Source organism: Pinus tabuliformis, chromosome 9, assembly GCF_031772625.1.
Source record: "Pinus tabuliformis cultivar Carrire ecotype Pingquan chromosome 9, CPIR1, whole genome shotgun sequence".
Lineage (NCBI taxonomy): Eukaryota > Viridiplantae > Streptophyta > Pinopsida > Pinales > Pinaceae > Pinus > Pinus tabuliformis.
In genome coordinates this window covers 181,332,529-181,350,353 of record NC_142307.1, presented here as the reverse complement: position 1 = coordinate 181,350,353, position 17,825 = coordinate 181,332,529, and the positions used below count along the sequence as shown (strand labels likewise).

General features: G+C 36.9%; 1 long non-coding RNA gene across 1 annotated transcript; it reads right to left on the bottom strand.

The window, feature by feature from the left end:
• Nucleotides 1-1,349: 1,349 nt before the first annotated feature.
• LOC149147729 (uncharacterized) lies at nt 1,350-2,510 on the bottom strand. Its single transcript, XR_016262652.1, has 2 exons — nt 1,802-2,510; nt 1,350-1,557 (listed from the first exon to the last, which is right to left on the bottom strand). It is a non-coding gene; the product is annotated as an uncharacterized LOC149147729 (long non-coding RNA).
• Between the last annotated feature and the right edge of the window lie 15,315 nt (nt 2,511-17,825).

Genomic DNA, 17,825 nt, shown 5'->3' with positions numbered 1-17,825 from the left:
GGCAGATCAGAGAAGTTGTGGATCTGTCCGAGGGAGGCATATTGTGTTTTGGAGGTTCTGTACATGCAATTCGCTTGATGGTGGTGGATTTGACTATCATGATAAGTAGTCATTAAGGGGGGAAGTTAGAAATAATTATTTCCTACTTGTCTATGGTTGTAATTCTCCATTTGAGGAGTTTGTTCCTACATAATAGGAATTTAGTTTTTCCTAGTTTAGTGTGTGGTTGAGAGAACCACACTACTGTACATCTAAGATAGAATTCCTATCTTGAGACTATTACTTGTATAAATATGTGTGTACTTTCCTTGATGAAATATAATAATAGAATATATTGCTGTGTGCTATTTTATCTCTCTTTGAACTTGGTTAAACTATGAAGTAGAAAACACCATAAGAAAGACAAATTCTAACAATTACTTCATAAATTCTTGAGATACATGTTGGTAAAGAACCAAAATAAAGGCTTCAAACATAGACTACCACAATCAAAAAATACAAAATCAATGATAAATGTATACATTGAATGTCAAAATATCAATGATAAATATATGTGTCAAAATAGAAAGTATACCAAACTCATAAACTTAGTTTGGAAAAAACCAAATTATACAGTGCAATTTTCCCACTTAATTTGTTATCACTACAGAAGATGATCAAATCATAGCACAAGAACTCTCCAAAATTTTGTTAACACTATCACCACAAACTCTTATAAAAACCAAATACCATTAAAAAACGAAATACCATCCATTATAGTAATGGACAATAAGATAACAGGACAACAACATCCAAATCCAATTAATCAATTAATACTATTATGGTAATGGGCAATAACATAACAGGACAAACAACATCCAAATCCAATTGATCAGTTAACTATACAACAAAGAGAAAACAATAAATAGTCCTTGTCATCGTCAAACTTCCCTAATGGGTAAACTGTTACCTAAAGGATAAAATGTCATGAATCCATCGTTGCCGATAATTATTTTTAAATGTTGAATAATTATTTTTAAATGTTGAATAGACTTGTCGATTGAAAGGTTATTAAAATTAGATTTAAAAATAATTGAAATATTAAAAAAAAATATCGATCCATTCTCATGACCTAATGGAGCAATGTGAAAATATTTGTATAATATGCGTTTAGTTATGATTCATTAAAACAAAACACGTTCTGCCTCCCTAATAAACTCGGATCTGCCAAATTATATGACATTTGATAAACGTATTTTGGATATGAGATGACAACAGATTGACGTAGACAAATGACATAAGCACTTGTTAAACATAACTTCTTTAAGGCTTTACACCAGGATTGTTTTCAGGTTACCAAACAAACGAAATAGCACAACATTACTCGCCTTTATTAGTATAATTATAATGTAACAGCTAGTACAATCATAGCAGAATTTAGAACATTCATATCATCTGGTTGTTCTGTCTATCCATTAATTTTGCACTAAGCTAGCTTATGCGTTACTACACATCAAGAACATTATCTCCAGCCTCTTCTCTTCCAGAAGTCTTCACTTTAAATAGCATACATCGGACCTGCAATATGTATGTTCCTGGTAATCAGTGGACTTGTTTTCCTGATAGAAAAGGCCAATGCAAATGATGTACTTTACTGCAAGTAAAGGGAACCCAAGAATGAGATTGATAAAGCATAACATTGATGACGAAGGTCCCTATTAAATATCATAAACAGATTTTTGAAGAATATGATCCATCATTTAAACAAGACAAACCAAAAAGTAAACTGCTGCTGGCATTTCATTTCCAGTAACCTTCTTACATTAATAGCCGAATGTAATTCTGAAGTTGCATCATAGAAACTAATACGGAGGAGGAGGAGGAGATTTGTAAGAGTAGTGATGTGCAGGTGGTGAGGGATAGACTGGTGGTTTGGGATGGGGAGGCGGGAAGGTAGGTATTGGTTTGGGGGGAGCAGGACTTATGACATGGGTTGGGGGAGGAGGATATTTGTATCCGTATGGTTTTTCTGGTGGGGTTGGAGCAGCTTTTGGTGGTTTGGTCACTGGAGAAGGTTTATGGTGTTTATGGTGCTTGTGGTGTTCATGGTGCTCATGGTGTTCATGGTGGGGAGGAAGAGGAGTTGGCCATGATTTTGGTGGTGAAGGAGGAGGTAGGGGCTTGTGGACTGGTGGTGGCTTGGCATATGGAGTAGGAGTTGGCTTGGGAGGAGGTGGAGATTTGTACTTGTATGGAGGAGAAACTGGTACCGCCTTAGGAGGAGGCTTGCTATGCACGGGCGGCGGTTTCTCCACTACTGGGGGCTTGGGAATGGGTGTGGGTGCAGGGGGCGGCTTATAATGTACTGGAGATGGAATGTGGGATGGAGGAGGAGGTGATTTGTAAGGGTATGGTTTCGGAGGTGGGGATTTATAGTATGAGGCAACTGATGGATTTGCAACACAAATGCTGCCAGCAATGAAAAGCAGGAATAGCTTGGAAATGAAATGAACGTCCATGTTTGCAGGAAAGAGATACCGCTTTGGTATGAAATGATTTCATAGGTCTCGTATTTATAGGTGATTGAGAAGGGCTTCGAGGGAGTGGCGGTGGGAAATGTTGGAATGTTAATTCCAACTGCATGCAGCAGGCGGACGTGGGCAGCCGACTCAGCAGCCGTACCAACGCCCAAACCGCTGCACCCAAAACCGCCAGAACGAAACCGCCTGGTCTCCCCGCACCGCCATTCGCAAATGGCTATACCAGCAGCAGGGGCCCCGACATAATCAAATGGCGCCACGCGTCCCCTGTACAGCAGCCAAAACCGCTCTCCCCGGACGCTAAAGGTCGTTTTGTTTGCGCGACCTTGGCGAGCGAATTGCGTTGGATCGGGTCAGGAAGCTCGGATCTGCACGAAGCTGCGTGGACTTTAACGACCGGGCCCGACGAATGAGGTGGCGACACGTGGCACCGAAGTGACGTCAGCCGACCCCGCCCGCGTCAAATCAGATTTTGCGTGGAGTGATTTTTTTTGTTAACCGCCGAGAAGGGAATTCAATGGTCTTTAATGTTTTACGTAGATCTTGGTGGAGGCCCCTTTAATAAGGTTATGGGGCATACGTCCTTTATGTTAATTTTTATATTTTTTTATATATGGCTATGTAAGCCCGTGTGTGAAAAATGTTACGTTATTTTTTTTTTGTTGTGGTGTATTGTGGCTGCGGCAGCGTATAGTGATGTGCGCGTTTTTTTGGTGATGGGTATTGTGCCTGCGCACAATTTTTTTATGTAATGGTGTTATGTGGTGGCTGCGCACAGTAGTGCGATTTTTGTAAATGCACAGCAGTGCGATAAAACAAAAACAGGGATGTAATGGTTTTGCTCGCCATTGTAAAACAGAGGTGCATTGTAATGGTGTTGACCCTGTGCACGTTTTTTTTGTTCATGGAAATGTATTGAATGCACAGCAGTGCGAAAAGAATTTGAAAACAGGGATGTATTGTATTGGCTTGCCATCGCAAAACCAAGAGATAGCATGAGATTGTTTATGTAATACCCACAGCAGTGGAAGACCAGAAGCGAGAGAGAGACAGAGTCTCTCCAGTGAATCCCTCTCTGCGCAGAGGATGAAGTTTGTAACAGTTTTTGTTTTTAATCAATAGAAAATAGTTTTTATGGCTGTGTAATACTCTGTTCTGAGTAATTTTTTTTATTAAAAGCTTCCCTGTGCAAAAGGATCCTGAGGCAGTGAAACAGAGCATTCCCTCTGTGTGGAGTTTGTTTGTTTGGTTTTTGGTATTTTCCCATGAAAAATACCCAACAGTGGTATCAGAGCTAGTCTAGGCTCTTTGAAGACTCAAAGAAGCTGAAGGAAGGTCTTGTTGCAGCATTCAAACTTCTCCAGCAGTGTGAAGACTCAGCCAAAAGAGTTAAGGTATTTTTCAAAGCTTTCCTTTCTGTTACTGTTAAGAGAACAGTCAGTGATTTAAAAGAAAAAAACAGTCAAGTATTTAAAGCCTAGATAAGAATGGCAAGGTCAAAGAAGAAAGCCTCCAGGCCTGTTAAAAATGTGTCTCCCTCCTCTATTAAAATAGAAGACAATTTATTTGAATACATTTTATTTGAAACCCCAAAGTTTGATGGAAACTTTGATGTATGGGAAATAAAGATGAGGGCTTTCCTAATGTCTGAGGGGATTGAAGTCTTGGAATCAGTGATTGATGACAGAAAGATGGATAAAGAATCCATGGAATATGATGCACAAGCAGCAAAGACTATCTTGGATGGACTGCCTGATTCTGTGAAGAGGAATCTAGGAAAATATACATCAGCAAAGGATATATGGGACAGACTGCATGACCTTCATGCAAAGGGAGCACTGACCATGACAATGAGTCAAGAAGAAACTTATGAACCCATCATAGAAGCTGAGAATGAGAAGCTTGACCTCATCAAGCTTCAGGTAAGAGAAAGGGATGAAGAGCTTGCCAAGCTTAAGAAGGAACTTGACCAATGCAAGAAGAAACATCATGAAGAAGTCATATCCATGACAAATCAGCTGAATAGTGCAAAGAAGCAGGCAGATGCCTTGACAAGTCAACTTGAACAAAGACACAAGAGAGTGAATAAGCTTGTGGAAGAGATTGGACAGTACAAGGTAGAGGTCTCCTCCCTTAAGTCTGAACTACAAGAAGCCAGGAAGCAGGCACAAGGAGCTGAAAAGAAAATGAAGAGCAGTCAAGCAAAAGATGAAGAAATCTCCAAAATGAAGACAGATATTATCTCCTTCAAAATAGTAGCAGCTGAAGCTACTCGTAGCAAGGAAGAAACTGAGGGACAACTAGCAAAGAAAAATAATGAATGTGAAAAGTTAGAAGAAGAGATTGTCCTCCTCAGGAAGAAGGTTGAAGGGATGAACAAGATCATGAAGAGCTCTCAAGCCTTGGATGACATGCTCAACTATCACAGATCTCCATCTGATAAATCAGGACTTGGGTATGTAGGTGAACCCTCAAACAAGCATGAGGATGCTTTAAGCAAAGGAGATGTGAAGAAGCCAGAAAGAAGGTATGATGCTCCTAGTTCCAGCAAAGGCAAGGAGAAAAATGAAGGCAGCAATAGAAGAAATCCAGCTCCAAGAAGAAATGTAGCTGATGTCAAAAAGGCAAGAGGCAATGGTGATCATCAAAGGATCTCAAGGCAGCAAGGCTTCAGAAGTGCATCAAGAAAACCTCCATCTCCCAGGTACCAAAGTTCATTTTATGGTTATTGTTATGCTTGCTCAAACTTTGGTCATATGGCAAAAGACTGTAGAGCATTTCATGGAGATAGATGTTGTGGTCCCCGACAATCTCCAAGAAATAATTTCACAAGAAGAAATCATGAATTCTTATTCATGAATAAAGTTGAATGCTTCAAGTGTCATAACATTGGGCATATGGCACGTGACTGTAACTTAACATGGGCTCTTACACAAGCTAGACCCATGCAAAAGAAGAAAGTTACACAAGTATGGAGAAGGAAGGAAATGCAACCTGAAAGCCCCTTGAACTCCCCAGTGGATCTAAATTTGTTTTGAGAAGAGTCTGCCAAAAGAAGACAAGCATACATTAAAGGGGAGCTTGTAATTCTTGTTGCTGAACTGTCTTAACAGTCACTCTTTGATGATGACCTTTTATAAAGGGAAAATATGAAGTTAAATCTGCCATACAAGCAGAGAAAAAAAGGGGCAGCGCTCAAATGTAAAGTGCAGCAGCGCAATAAGAAGTATGCAAAGGATGGAGACCCTCACAGCAGTGGGAAGATAGAACATAAAACAGCAGTTTTGAATTTTTTGTTATGGAGCACATGCATTGAAATGCATAGCAATGGAAGGTAGTTTCCTTCTATGTAATGTGAGAGAACATACTCACAGCAGAGTGAGTACAATACACAGCAGTAAAAAATGTAATGTTTTTCTTCATATGCAATGCAGCATGCAAAGAAATGCATAAAGAAAAACAGGGACAGCAGATTTTTAATGCACATGGGTGAATGATAATGTGTGGCAGCAGAAAAATGAAAGGAACTGCACAGCAGTGCATTGTGTAAAAAAAATGAATGAAGACTAAGATTGTGTGAAGCAAGGGTGTAAAAAGAAAAGGCAGCAGCCCGTGTTAATTTTTTTTGTTGTGTGGAGAATGCAGCGCAAAACAGCGTGAGGATGATTTCTCTCTATGTGCAAGTAATGGAGAGTAAAGAGTTAGTGTATGGGCACACAGCAGTATGATGAAACAAAAGGCAGCCACAGTGCAAATTGCAGAGGCAACGCAACAGCAAATAAAAACCCAGGGATGACAGTCTATGGTTATGGGTATGGACAGCAGTGAATATGAAAAATGCAGCAGCAAGAAGTTATGGACAGCAGCATGATGGCAAGAAGGAGAAGCACACAGCAATGCAAATAAGAAAATGCAGCAGCATGAAGTTTTGTTGAAGAAATGAAAGGTAATGGACAGTAGCACATGTAAAAGAAAATTTTCTTTACAGCAGTGCGTAGAAGAAAACAAAACCAGTGCAGGGGTTTTGAAATGGGCAGCAGCCTGGAGACATTTTGTTTTTGTTGAAATGTTATGAAAAAAAGGGTAGCAGCATATGTAAGGAATTACATTTACAGCAGTAAATCAGTGAATGTAAGAAATATTTACACACAGCAGTGTAAATTTGTAAGGTGGCACAGAGTAATTGTTCCAGAAAAGAAAGAGTATTCTGTCTTTGAAGAATGCACAGCAATGCAGAGTTTGCAAAGAAATGTAAGTGAAGTGCAGCAACACAACAGCAAGTGTAGACACAGCAGTGTGGGGTAGACGCAGCAAAGAAGATGGCACAACAGTGCAGCAGAGAATATGCAGCAGCATAAAAGAACAATGTAATGAGTATGCACAATAGTGCAATGAATGTTTTGTTTTGAAACTGCATCTAAAGCAGTGTTTGGCAGTAATCCCTCCGTGAGAGGAAGTGAAGTTCTTAGTGAATCCCTCTGTTAAAGAGGAAGGTGCTTTTCAGCACAGTGTCATGGTAAATCCCTCTGTCAAGAGGAAGATGCTTTTTAGCATACACATGGTAAATCCCTCTATCAAGAGGATGATGCTTTTCAGCATAGTCACAGGTGAATCCCTCTATCAAGAGGAAGGTGCTCTTCAGCACATTGTTATGGTGAATCCCTCTGTCATGAGGAAGGTGCTCTTAAGCACAGTCTCAGGTTAATCCCTCTATTAAGAGGAAGACAACTTTGATTGTTTGTGGAACTGCATCAGAAGCAGTTGGTGAATCCCTCTATGTGAGGAAGATGTCATTGTAACAGCAGTTGGTGAATCCCTCTACAAGAGGAAGTGTTTGGGTATGTCCTAATGCCCAGCAGTTGAAATTAAAGGGGAGTGTTGGAATGTTAATTCCAACTGCAGGCAGCAGGTGGACGTGGGCAGCCGACTCAGCAGCCGTACCAACGCCCAAACCGCTGCACCCAAAACCGCCAGAACGAAACCGCTTGGTCTCCCCGCACCGCCATTCGCAAATGGCTATACCAGCAGCAGGGGCCCCGACACAATCAAATGGCGCCACGCGTCCCCTGTACAGCAGCCGAAACCGCTCTCCCCGGACGCTAAAGGTCGTTTTGTTTGCGCGACCTTGGCGAGCGAATTGCGTTGGATCGGGTCAGGAAGCTCGGATCTGCACGAAGATGCGCGGACTTTAACGACCGGGCCCGACGAATGAGGTGGCGACACGTGGCACCGAAGTGACGTCACCCGAACCCGCCCGCGTCAAATCAGATTTTGCGTGGAGTGATTTTTTTTGTTGACCACCGGGAAGGGAATTCAATGGTCTTTAATGTTTTACGTAGATCTTGGTGGAGGCCCCTTTAATAAGGTTATGGGGCATACATCCTTTATGTTAATTTTTATATTTTTTTATATATGGCTATGTAAGCCCGTGTGTGAAAAATGTTACGTTATGTTTTTTTTGTTGTGGTGTATTGTGGCTGCGGCAGCGTATAGTAATATGCGCGTTTTTTTGGTGATGGGTATTGTGCCTGCGCACAATTTTTTTATGTAATGGTGTTATGTGGTGGCTGCGCACAGTAGTGCGATTTTTGTAAATGCACAGCAGTGCGATAAAACAAAAACAGGGATGTAATGGTTTTGCTCGCCATTGTAAAACAGAGGTGCATTGTAATGGTGTTGACCCTGTGCACGTTTTTTTTGTTCATGGAAATGTATTGAACGCACAGCAGTGCGAAAAGAATTTGAAAACAGGGATGTATTGTATTGGTTTGCCATCGCAAAACCAAGAGATAGCATGAGATTGTTTATGTAATACCCACAGCAGTGGAAGACCAGAAGCGAGAGAGAGACAGAGTCTCTCCAGTGAATCCCTCTCTGCGCAGAGGATGAAGTTTGTAACAGTTTTTGTTTTTAATCAATAGAAAATAGTTTTTATGGCTGTGTAATACTCTGTTCTGAGTAATTTTTTTTATTAAAAGCTTCCCTGTGCAAAAGGATCCTGAGGCAGTGAAACAGAGCATTCCCTCTGTGTGGAGTTTGTTTGTTTGGTTTTTGGTATTTTCCCATGAAAAATACCCAACAGGAAATCGTAAGGTTAATTTCGTTCATTCAAAGCCCGTGGGGTCATCTCGTAGTTTAAAGTCAGATATCTCGGCAGGAAATATAATATGATTAGACATGGCAGCCCATTACTAAATCACTATGTATATAATAATAGCTACTTTAACAGCGTCGTGTTTTATTTGGTTTTCGCATCGACAACATGGCAGAGTTCACGTTACGGTCGTTTTGAAAACTCCATTGAACATTTCTGGTCTTTTAGTCTTAGTGATACTTGTAAACTATTTTGATTTTAATAAATAGTCCACAGTTTCTTTGCAAGGAAGCCGATATGAGACCAGCATTTTTTGAATCCCTGATATGATGATAATAATTGATTTATTACATTTACATTTTAATTATTTATTTTCTAGAAATAATATAGTATTAATAAATAAAATGGAAAAATAGCAAACCAATCAATAACGTATTAGTTAATATTTATTCCCAAAATAAAAACAAATATAACATAAACAACTACCAACCAGCACAGTGACAATGGATCATTTGAAGGCATGTTAATTTTAGTGGGAAGCAGAGTATATATATTGTGGACATGTAAGTAGTGGTGGGTTCTTATTGGTTATGATGCAACGTACAACGATTAAAATTTGAATGTTATTAAACGGTGCATTCTTCTTGGGTGCAATGTATTTAGCCGGATAACCTGAACATTATTGCTGAACTATGCATTTCGCATTTTTCTTCAAGGTGCAATGTCCTTGACTGAAATTTCAACGTAATTACATTCGTTAGCAACTGGTAAATTGAGTTGTTACTTTAAATTTTGTAATTTAGAGTTGCTCTCGGGTCACTTTGAGTTGCCTTAATCCTGTTTGAATGCTTGTGATAATACCATTTTTTTACTTGAAGTTGTCAATAGATTAATAGATTATTGAATAGATCATTTTCAGAGCCTTGTATCACCTAAATCCTTTTCAAAAATAGATTGTCCGGTTAAAGTTTAGTGGAGGACAGCTTTAAACTTTGTGCACATATCAAATTTTATTAATAGAACCTTTGAATGACGTCATATTTTATTAATTTATGTATTATAATTTTAAAATTAAATTATATATATAATATTTTTCATTTAATATAATAATAAAAAATTAAAATTATGGAGCGAAAAAGAGAAAAATCCATTCTACATAGACATTTAATAATTCAAATCATATATTTTATCTATCATTTTAAATTATTAAATGATATATTTTATCTATTATTTTTTAGATCTATGGTGGAAATTTAACAGCACAATACATATATTTTATTATTAGAAATTGGATATTGTTTAAGTTTAAATAAATTAAATAATTTACCATATTATTTATATATTTAAATATTATGAAAATAAAATATTAATATTAATTTTTTATAAAATTATATAATTTAATAAAATCTAAAATTTTATTATAAAAAATTAAAATAAATAAATAAAATTTTTGAAACATAATCTTTAACCTATCAAAATTATAATTAAAAAAATATTTATTTTAAAATATAAAATTGAATAAATTTATAATATAAAATGCACTCTACACATGAAAAATAGAGCCCATAGGAAATTTTATCTGCTGAATTTATATGGTCTCATGTCTGAATCTGATTACCTCCATTACGTAATCGCCCTGTAAATTATAGCGACCTTAGAAAATAGGAGCATGTGCCATACAAACATAATCAATGCTCATCCATTACTTTCGTTAAATTCCCCTCCCCTCACGTCACCGTCAAAGTGGAAATAAAGAGGATTAATGAAGAAAGTATATATATATATATATATTTATGTTTTTCTTCGTTTATCAATTTCCCTTTTTATTATTTTAAAAAATTCTATAACCTCTATATAGTTCGTTTTGTTGTAAAAGGAATCGTCCGAAACTACACCTCTAGCTACGCTACAATCGTTGACCTCTCGCTTTATAATGCATTTAGCAGTGATGTTTTCAGCGGTTGTTCGCTTAACATCTTTTAGGTTTTAGTGGAGATTAATCATTAATTTAATTTATTTTATTTTAATATAATTTAATGGAGATTAATCATTAATTTAATTTAATTTATTTTATATCATATTATTTTATTTTATTTTAGTGGAGATTAATCATTAATATTTTTTAGATTTTAGCAAAATCTTAATCATTATTATAGCCATAATTATTATCCTGAACCTGAAAAGGATAATTTTACATTATTATCCTGGAAAAGATGATTTTACATAGAAATGGAACATTTAATGGACTCTATCATTCCAAGGTCGACGTGTTAAGGAAACATTCGAATGCCTTATCAGCATTAACATCATTTGACTAGTTGGCGGCTTAACATCTCACTTTTAATAGATTCATCATTAATCAAATTTTGACGGGATGTTGGTAGCGTAACATGTCACTGTTAATATACTCATTGGTCAATTTTATCTCAAATTAAAAACCTAACTATACGAAAATAGTGACCTGTTGATCTACCAAATATTCGCATGCCTTATCCACAAATCTTCCATTGATCTATTCTCCATAGTTTGTTGTACTCTCATTTTCTTATTTCTTCCATTGATCTATTCTCCATAGTTTGTTGTACTCTCATTTTCTTATTTCCCTTTGAATCTTTTCAAATTGAAAATTGCAGCCACAGAATCCGGATTTTCTCCATTCCATCTACGTAGAGATACACAAAAGTCGAATGCTATAAGTCTTGTGACGTAATAGCCTCAAAAACTTGCCAATCCAGTGGACTTACATCTCCGAAATGCCGTCTAGGTGCATTTGGCACATGCACAGCACTTTCTTTCCATTTTCAAACAACTTGAGAAAGATAGATCCAACATTCATCTCAAAAAATTGATAAAAGATTAGGGCGACGACGCCGTAATATATGTAAGAAATAAATAGAAATTGGAGGCCGCGCGAACGCGAACCTCCGCCGCCACAAATTATGACGTAAGTACGTCATATATGTAAGAAAAAGATAGATCAACACTCGTATCAAAGAATTAATAACAATGCTGTGATGTATCTAAGAAAAAAGAGTGTGCAGAATCATGAAGGATGTCATATGAATAAAATATTATTCAATATACAAAATAAAACAAAATGAAAAAGGAGTAAGCTAATTATTAATGGAGTAGTTTTTAAGTGTCATTTTTAAGAGTTTTTGGTTGGAATTAGAAGAAAATATTTTGTGGCTAAATCATGATTTCTGTATTTGAAATTGGGATTTTGATTATATATATTGATTCAGCGTCTTCAAAAACACAATGACTTTTGGTTCGATTATATATGTTCATTCAGCATCTTCAAAAACACAAGGGCTCTTTGTTCGATTATATATATTGATTCAGTACCTTCAAAAACAAAAGGACTCTTGGTTCACGAAAAATTAACCTGTAATTTCAATGAATTAAATTGTAATTTAACAAATTTTCAATAAATTAACTTGTAATTTAATAAATTAGATGGGAAGGCTTTCGAAAAAATAACACTTAAACACTACTTAATTGAGTGAATAGTAATTAATATTTACCATTTCCATGCAGAAATCTAAATTTATTAAATAAATGTCCTCCTATTTAAAATTATTATTTATTATTAAAGAAATTATTTAAAACTTAAAAGGATAAATTATTATGTATTTTGTTTTTTTCAATTATGGGAATGGATAATTGGGTCTGTTCCGTGCTAACATGATAGGGAGTATCTACTGTTGTCACTATAATTTTTAGGTTCTATGTATGTTTTTTTTGGAAAACACCAGTAAATCATAGAGATTTGAATCTCAAATCTCTTGGTATATAAGAGTTCATTTTCATGACCATGGCCAATTAAAATGCTTTTGGGATTATTATTTTTTTAATAAAATATAATCATTATTTTATAAGTTAAAAATGATAATAAAAAAATACATTCCCATATCAATATTATTATAATTAAAAAAATAATTATAATAAGTTTTTTAAAAATTAATTTTAATTTTAAAAAATATTAATTATAAGTTAAAAGATTAAAATAAATTTAAATGTTGTCATTTGTAAGAGGAAAATATAAACAAACATACTCACGGGAAAATAAGAAATTATCATAAAATTTATAATAAAATAACACATCAATGTAAGAAGGATTTTTTTTAAGACTTCACAAATTGAAAAAGTAATTATAAAAAAATGAAAAATATTTTATTTTGAATATAAGATTACCATAATTTATTATTCATCTCATTATTAGTTGATAGCCAAGTTAGGAGAAGTTTTACCATTTTGAAAAAACAAAGTGGCTCTCAACATCAATGAATTTCGATATGTAATATTTAATTTTAGATAGCTAAAATCGACAAGAGGCCATGAACAAGCCATACACGATACAAAGTTCCCTTTATAGGAGATCAATGTCCTCACATTGGTATATCAATGCCAATGTGATGTATTGTTCATGAGGGATGGGAATTAGATCGTGGATAAGGGAGAAATTGAGGTATTTATGCTTTAAATTAAGATTATTGAGCTAATGGGTCATGATTAAGGCCTTGCAGGACAACATAGATACTTTTGAGTGGATATCTGGCCTAAAAATGGGACACAGATGCTATCATGGGTTTTTGCATAATAGGGATGGTTCTCAAGGCCTTTACAATAATCAAATGAGGAAAATAAGCACCTTATGATGACTCAAACTACAACACATTTGCTTTACGAGTGATATTTGGCTTCCATGTAGAATATTCTACATGGGTACCATTATGAGGCCTTTCATGCTAGTGATGAGTCTTAAGTTATTGACCACGATCAAGGGAGGAATATAATGTGACTCATCCCTAGATGAAACATTTAAGGATCAAGGGTCATAAATGACACCAACAACCACATAACATGCCCTCTATTGGGGATCATTATACTCCAACTAATATATGGATGGAATTACAACATTTTGTTCATTAAGGACAAGTGATGTGGCCTTAACCATGGTTGAGGGATAAATCCATGGAATTATACCCTGATGATGATTCTTGGGATAATGAGTAATGATCAAGGCCTTAAACTATAACATGAGCCTTCTTAAAGTTTTTTTTTTTCTACAAGTGGATATAACCACCATTAGGATTCTTATATAGAATGGTTGGGTCTTATGACCATAACCATGATTTGGGGAGGAAAATAAGGTTGTTAAACCTTGAATGAATTGTATAGCTATTATGGGACTTGAATGATTCCTTGAAAAACCACAATAAAACTTCTCGAAAACACCTTTATCCTTGAATAGGATATAGACACCATTAATAGGTTTTACACATAAGATATGGATCTCAATACTTTTGCCCAAAATGAATCTTCTAGCATTGATCCATAAACTAGGCCTTAAAGTACCAAACATACTTGAATCATTAATGGCTCAGTGGTATATGGGCAACATTAAGATACTTTGCATACTAACCATAGGCCTTAACCACAGTCAATGAAGAAAAGCAAGGATTCAGGATCTAAATTACAATTCTAGCGTTTCTAATCCATCATTGACACCTTAAACACAAACCCTTAAGAAGATTAATATTTGGCTTCCAAATGAGATATGGTCACTATTAGAAAGTTTTAGACATAATGGATGGGTCTTGAGACATTAACAATAATGAAGTCTCTAAATGGCTTTGATAGTAGCTCAATAACTTATTCATGGATCATGAGACTTAAATACTTTATTCAAATATTGAGAAAAAATATTTTATCCCATGAATTTGGTTAAGGTACTAGGACACATACATTATGCATAAGACTTTCTAATAGTTCCCATATCTCACTCGAAGGCCAAACATTCCATTTAGAGGGTTTTTGTGGTGTTAAAAGTTTCATTAATGGATTATAAGAAGTAAAACATTAATTTAGATCCCACATCTCTTATTTTTCTTTATTGACCATGTAGTGAGAGAGATATGGGCACATATCCTTCTTCGTAGATTTTCTCCCCAATTGTCACTAAGGGCTTAAGGTACATCCTTGGTGCTCAAAACATCTTCGGGGATAATGATCCACTATACTGGAAATGTACCTTAAGCCCAAAATTTTTCATATTTGGCATAGGTACCTTATTTTCCTCGCTTGAGCATGACTAGTACCATATGATTAATCCCTCAAACAAAAGTACTCATAATGGTCTTAATATTTTACATGGAGGCCAAGGTTCACCTTAAAAGGGCTCATCTTATGTTTTGAGGTCATGTTTATGGCCAATGATCGTTAGAGATCTATTTATGTCGTAATACCGGTTTTTTTCTCCTTTTGACTATGGTTAAGGCCTTTGAGACCTAGTAACAGTGCTAGAAATACATCAACCAAGGGGATCTACCTGATATGATGTCCCAATTAGACCTCACACCGTTCGGTGTAGGAGTCTTATCCGATATAAAGGTCGAGTTGCCAAGTTCTCAAAGATTTGCCTTGGCTCTAGTTGTCAGCACAGGAGAGTAATGCAATGGTGTCTTTGAACAACAAGGTGAGAGTGAAGTGCAATTATGTCTAGGTTCTCTTACTACAACAAAGGGGTGGGGGTGGGGGGGAAGAAATGTGAGCCTTTAAGTGAGAGGTAATAGTACCACCCAGGAAGAGACACACATGAACCATAAAGGCCTATGCAACATCTAGTGGAATAGTCCAAAACAGATGCGATAGTCATTAAAAACAATGGACAAGGGAAGATCTGTCTAACATCCTGTAGAATAGTCCACAATGAATGTGAGAGTTGTTATCACCGATAAGTAAGGAATGGTATGTCTAGTATCCTATGGAATAGTCCACAAGGATGAGACAACAATGACAACCATTACAACACATTCCCAACAAGATAAGCACTAAAACAACTGAAATAGTTCAACTATCTTAGTACATGTGAAAAAAAAACATGAAATATAAATGCTCACGGAATAGTCTTACAAACATCCGTAAGTCATGCATGGAAATGTGCTGGCCTAAAAAGGCTTATGTAATTAAGAAAACGTTCCAAGACACATACTCACATTTTACATCTCTAGCCTTAGTAGTGGGACATTGGAGCCACTCCTTGCCCCTCAAAGAACTGACTGAAACTCTCTATGATTTGCGGGAGGAGCCAAGGTCAAAAAATCCTATGCTCATACAATGAGGGGGCATATATAGCCAAGGGGTAATGCTTGACCCTTGTGAATTTTTGACTACCCTCATAAATGTTCAATTTCCTATGAATTCTCATTTGACATGAATCTTCATATTCATGTGTGTCCATTGGAATTCCACTTTACGTTACATTTTATTTACAATATATATTGCTCATAATAGTGATGTGGCATTTGACAATTCATGACACAACTTGACATGACACTGTTGACATGGACTAGCTTGTTGAGGTGGTAATGTCAAGTCGTTGTTGTTGCTGAGTGATAGATGTGTTCTTGGATGTGATTTTTCTTCTCCTCCGCATAGCTTGATGATGTGGGGTCTTCAATGATCTTCGGCCTTGAGAGGTGGTTTCATGCATGCATTCCCTTTGCTTGTTCTTGATAAACTTCTTTGTCTATCTAGCTGTGAGTGAGTCTCTAGCATGTTTTCTCCTTCTTCATCATCTTGCCATGATCTAATAGTGTACTTGTTCCTCCAATTCACTCATGATGGGATGACATCAAATCCAAAAAATCCCTAGTCTAAGATGATGCGCTGTTATCCATGGAATGGGCCTGGGATAGGCGATAGGCTGGTAAAGAGGGCACAGTAACTGCGTATTGTGTAGTTCCAGGTGATAATGAGGGAGGTTTGTCACTAAGACTGCACAAAGTTCATCTCAGGCTTGGGTAAGGAACTCCTGAGCACAATCCTCACTTTGGGGAAAAATTGCACAGAAGCCACTAGGAGACAGGATTGCGTAGTTGAGCCAGTCAATGGTTGATGCAGGATGGGACCTTGGGAGGCAGGTCTGCATAGATTTTAGAGGCAATGTAGGATTTGGAAAATGAGGGGCCTGGGGGACAGGTCTGCACAGTTCTTGAGATCAGTGAGTATTGGCTAAGGGGGGACCCTGGGGAGACACTTCTAGACAGTTCTAGGGGGGCAATGAAGGATTGGTACTCTGTGCATTACGAGGTTCCAATAGATAGAGAAGAAGCTTGATGACTAGTCTTTCGAAATGCGTAGTTCAGGTCAGGCTGGGAGAAGTTACTGCGCAATTCTGGGGATGAAGGGAGATTTCTCAACTCTGGAATAGTGCAGTGAAATTGCGCTGGGGATAGTGACAGCGCATTGCATAGTTCCAGGTAGCAAGGTTGCATCACTAAGGGCTGAGACTTCACAATGTGTAGTTCAATCGGGGTTCGGTGAAAGTGAATTGCCTGGTCGGAAGGATTTTGTAGAAATGGCTAAGTGCGGGAGGAAAGTGAACTCGTGAGGAACTTTAAATTGTGATGACACACTTAGCATACCTCAATGACATGGAAACATAGACCACTGGAACAACAAGAGAAAGCATTACCCTCTGTGAGACTGTCCTAAAACGAAAAGCGACAAGTGTGACACTTGAGATGGACTTAGGATGACCATTACGATACTTATGTGACAATGCTCAAGACATTGTATATGAGTGCGAAAAGTGTTTACATGGCTAGGAAAAATCGTATACACAAAGATCAACCTTCGAAACCACCAGGAAAGGTTTGAAAACATGACATAACAGTCAAACATGCCAAAAGATGTCCGTTGGTTGAATAAGTGAAAGGGAGCAAGACACTTAGAGGAAACAATTGGAATGACTTTCAGTGCTTGCAACCATACATGTCATTGAAGACATAATGATATGAAAATGATAATAAATCCTTCATGCTACACTAAGAGGTGTATTTAAAAATGATGTGTTTTCTTTTCCATACCTACCCTCTAAAGGGCTATGCATGAGATGGAGTCTTCATGTGGTCCTGATCTTCTATCATACCCTGGGTTCCTTGGTCCTCTTATCTGATAGCTATCTTTTATCCTCAGCTCCTTGAGAGTCATCTAGCATGTAATCCTTCTTAATATCCTTCTTCATCATCTTGTCATAGTCTGGTAGGATTTTTATATTTGTAATCCACTCATGGCAAGATGAAATCAGTCTGATAAACTCCTAGTCTAAGATGTTGCACTTGGATTGATAAATTGGGCCAGGAATGAGTGATAGGCCAAGGGAGCAAGACCAGTGACTATGCAATTGCATAGTTCAAGTAGCC